General features: G+C 36.1%; 1 long non-coding RNA gene across 1 annotated transcript; it reads left to right on the top strand.

Moving 5' to 3' along the window:
* Positions 1 to 742: 742 nt before the first annotated feature.
* LOC125869216 (uncharacterized) lies at positions 743 to 4472 on the top strand. Its single transcript, XR_007446783.1, has 6 exons — positions 743 to 810; positions 1305 to 1642; positions 1737 to 1829; positions 2081 to 2210; positions 2313 to 2401; positions 3946 to 4472. It is a non-coding gene; the product is annotated as an uncharacterized LOC125869216 (long non-coding RNA).
* Positions 4473 to 4723: the final 251 nt, after the last annotated feature.

Here is a 4723-nt window from a genome sequence, read left to right as displayed (position 1 = left end):
TGACGATGTAGAAATAACACAATAGCTATTCAGCGCACTAAATTCAGATTACTGTTCTTGTCCGTTGCTTAATTGAACAAACTATTGAAAATCCCTCCAAAGCAATTGAGTGATTGAGCGAATGCGGAAGAGTTTCACCGCTTAGTTACTTAAGTTTAGCCACTTCCACAATCTTGCCCTGTCATGTCGTACTTAATAGTCTCTTCCCTGCTAACAATTGGCTCCACATTGTCCCGCCTCTGTTAGGTTAGTTATCCTTTTCTTAAATTGAAAACATTTTGGTTCTTCTTTTCTTTTGTACATTATTTCTTGTTCTTGTATGGCAGTCCTCAATTTTAATGAAGAGAAATGGAAAATGGAAATGAGATGTAGTTGTTTAAATCAATTCGTCAACTACACAATCACCCCAATCAAATTGAGATATAAAATAAAATAGGACAATTAGAGGAATCTATGGAAACAACTCTGTTTATTGACAATCTCCCATAGTCGAATTACACTATAAAGAGAAATAAGAATTAAAAGGTTAATGTAAGAGAATTGGGGAGGAATAGACAATAGGGAAATCAAATGAGGAAAAAGAGAGGGGTAAATTTACCTACTGATTCTTGATGATTTGTAGGCTTGCACTAATTCTAAATTAACATATAAGAAGGCGTTATTCTTTGAGTATTCGGGTGTGAAATGTGTTTGAAATTTGTTAAGGAGGAACATTCTCAAAAAAACAGTAAAATTATGTTGAAGACAGAAAGCCCAACGAAGCATTATGTCCAAGTGGAAGAGCTGCCAGAACTGATCTTTTATGATCAGGTCCGTTGTATATCTTTTTTCCCCTTGTGCTACATCTCCTAAATCAGTAAAGCCACGATATATCAGCTGGTCGGATGACAGTGTTCTAGATTTTGCATTGATTTGGAACACCTATCTATTCAAAGCATTGATGGACACTACTTTCAACTCAAGGATCACTCGCAGCCCTTTGAAATATATCCGTTGTAGTCATTGGTCAGTCATCTATCCTAAATCAGCTAATGTTTTTCTATTGTTTCCTTCTATTTTCTTTTTCTAAATTTTTTGTTTCAGATTAGATTGGATGATTTGGATGAACTCAAGTTAGGATTACTGCATCTTTTGTTTTTCTTTTATTTTGAAACAGTAACATGACAACTTTTGATAATTTTGAGTTTTCACAGTTTGATGAACCTTTTGCTTAATAAGTTGTTTTTCAATGTGAGTGAATTGAAAAATATTGCTTCTTGTATCTGAAGTTGTGACTAACTTGGAATCATTTTTGTCTTTGGAAGGCAACCATGTACATCCAAGATTGTAAGCATTAAGAAGAACATTTCTACTTGCAAGAGTAATGTTGTTCTGCCAAGCAGCAAAACCTGTTTCTATTCAAAGAAGTGAGGCAGTTCTGCCTAAGATCACTGCCATTCATGTTCCTGCAACTTTCAGCATGGTCATTTCTCCATCTCACTCAGATGAATCATTAGTCTCCATAGATGAATCTATGTCAACTTCTGACACAGTGAGAACTCCGGAGGTCGAATACATAGATGACATGAATTGGCTGCAGTTGATTCCATCGAGGAGAAGGCGTGTAGCACCCTCTACATCTCAGAACATGTCAAAGCAGCAGGTTTTGATCTTTTCAGCAGAGTAGTCCTTGTTCTAGCATTTCATTGTAACTATAACATCTATTTATAAGATTTATCTATTTTTGATTCCTGCAGCAGTTATATGCAAGAGAGATTTACTTGTGGACTTGGAATCAGGGGATAAAATTGTCAGCGTTGATAAATTATGCGCTACAATGGGCCCGCGAGGTATAAAAATGTTACCCTCTATCTCTTTTCAGCTCTTTGAATTGGATGTTCGCTATGTAGTGGTTCTGCGATAATTTAAAAAGACTGAGCATAGCAGTCAAATAAAGTGGCTGCTTCAATTATATATATATTTCATTTAAAAAAGTATCTGATTTATTGAATGAAGATAAATGTGAGAATACTCATTTTTCAGAAGTAATGTTCTCAATGTCTCCAGCTATAAGTATTGAACATGAACTCACTGTTTCCAGGAAGGAGAGCAAGGGCAGTTGCCTATCTTGGTACTAAGCATGAAGAAAACTGATAAGAAAAAGAGGCCAGCTATTTGTCTTCCTGCATAGTACAAACAAATGTAAAGAGTGGTTACGGCCATTACTATAGGTGATATTCTGTTTTCTTAAAAATATTCCCCCTATTACCATCGAGCAGAAGCAATGAATGACAATTCTATGTATGATTCTCTTTTTTCTTTTTTGTATTCAGGCATATGCTTCGAGGGGTTACATAGCTGTAGCAATTGATTCTCGATACCATGGACACCAATATGACAACATATCGTGATGTAAGAACAGGTGCATTTTCTCTTTGCTTCAGTTTTACTCTTGGTTATTTTCTCAAACAAAAAAGTACACTCAGGTCCAATAGGTTATTGGTCAACTGACCTAAATTTGTAGTTTGTACAATTATTCTGCATTTAGTAGCAAAACCTTTGGCCTTTTTGTTTTGAAGTATCCATTTTGTTGCGCCTGTACAAGTACTTTGCTTATTCGGAGTATAAACAATATGGGAGAGTACTTAATACCCTGTTATTGGCTTTCATATTAAGGAGGAAAAATCAAGAACTGAACTTGTTGTACTATTTTCTTTTGTTGAATGCTTGGATGCTACTATTTGATTGAGTTGATCTACCTTACTACTTTTTCATGGAAAAAAAGTTATCGATACAATGCCATTCATTTTGAAGGTGTGGGACTTGATAAAACTGGTAGATTATATATCTAACAGAGAGGGAAGATATTGACTCGTCAAGGATAGAATTACTGGTGAATCACTTAGAGGTTAGGCTAGTCACTTTACATGCAATATCTAGCTGTTTCTTAAACATGTGGAGTTCATATATGTTTTGTGTTGCAGGTATGCATGCATGGTTTGCTGCTAACTTTAACTGAATTGCAGTTTTACTAACATTTGTTGTCAAACATGTTTTATCTTTGATCATTGTACTAGGCGAAAGTAGCATGCATGCTATCTTCATATCCTAAATGCATCAAATCTTTCTTTTTTCCTTCACTCCTTTGATTTGGAGTTCTTATTTTTATTAGCATAATAAAAGTTTTTCAGTTTATCCTTGATCACTTCATAGCAGTCCTAGTGCTGCATCTGCCAAACCTTGCAAAGTAGGTACTCTTCCAACCTACAATATCAGTTTCAAGTGTGATGAAAGAGCTGAGAAAAGGAAAGAGGTTAGCCCTCTGCTTGAATCACTGAAGCTTGATTGTCTTGCATTGTGAAGTCAATATCTCTAAGAACATTTGTCTTGTTATTTGGACAGTTTTACTGGGGTTGGAGATCTAAGTAGAGTAAGTGTCGGTCTACTGATTTTGTCATCTTCTGGTACTGTATTTGGATTTGGGTTTTTGAGTTCTTTGTTTGTGGTCATTTGCTGAGACTTTGCATAGATGAACTTGAATAGAGTGGAATGGATACCCAAGACCCACATCATAATTAGAATTGGATTGTAATTGATGGAAAGGCTTGATTTGTAGGGTGATTTTACCTTGTTTCTCTGGTCAGTATGAAATGGTATTGACTTGATGCAAAGCCCGAGTTTTGATTTGTGTGTTGTTAGTTTGTTTGAAGTACAAAGTGATTGAAGTATTAGATGAGAGTTTGTAGTGTTCTAAAGTACGAATTTTTTGAAAGTTGAGTTTTTTGTGGTTGTAGCATTGCTTTGGTAATACTCTATATACAACTTGTTTTTTGCTGGATTGATTGTTTTTAAGAGTATGAGATTGCATTTCTTTAAAGCCTACTATTGGGGTTTGATTATACTTTAAAAATACCTGTTTTAATCATGACTCATGAGGCATTTTGTGTTTGTGGTTTTGACATGCAGAATTGTGGTTGCAAATTTTAAAACATTATAGAGCATGATGGATGTTGTCAATAACATAGTTGTTTCTGGAAATGGGTTGGTTGGAAATGGAGTTCACCAACGTCCAGAAGTTGTTGCTGGCATACCCAATGGGATGCCTCATGTAAGTTCCACTAATGAAGAACAAAGGAGTTTCCAGAGCACTGTCATACTGACTGATAGTGAAACAGTTCGATCTTATGTCCAAGAGGTCAATAATGAAACTACAATTACTGTAGAAAGCAATGCTAGTGTCAGTTCCAAGGTAAGGGAGTTTTTCCTGAGTTTTTACTTACTAAGGACAAGCCCAAAGATTGAGGCTAATGCGAGGAGGAAAATCCTGACATAGATTAGATATGAGGAAGAATACTAATGAAACCTTTAATGGGCTCGGTTTATCACTAGTGCTAATGGTCTTCTTGCCAAAACATTATATTGTATATAGGTGAAATATCATTTTATTTGTACACTTGTTCAATCCCCTGCACACTTGCTAGATAGCATGAAAATCCTTGCTTCACCACTATAGTCTTTTTTCCTTGTGGTCAATTATGAAATTATATTGGTAAATGGTAATACTTTATGCAATTGAACACATTGAACTACCAGTTGTTGAAATATATTTGGGTATTATATATATTGCCTTTATCCCTCGGAGGAGTGCTCGGGGTACGACGCCTCGAACCTCCCGGGTGGTGGGGGAGGGGGAAGGGGGATCGACACCTCCAGCCTCTGGGGTGATGTGAGGGGGGAGAGGGGG

This window comes from Solanum stenotomum, chromosome 1 (genome assembly GCF_019186545.1).
Source record: "Solanum stenotomum isolate F172 chromosome 1, ASM1918654v1, whole genome shotgun sequence".
Taxonomy (NCBI): domain Eukaryota; kingdom Viridiplantae; phylum Streptophyta; class Magnoliopsida; order Solanales; family Solanaceae; genus Solanum; species Solanum stenotomum.
Note: the sequence above shows the minus strand (reverse complement) of the source record. Positions and strands in the feature narration are given on the sequence as shown.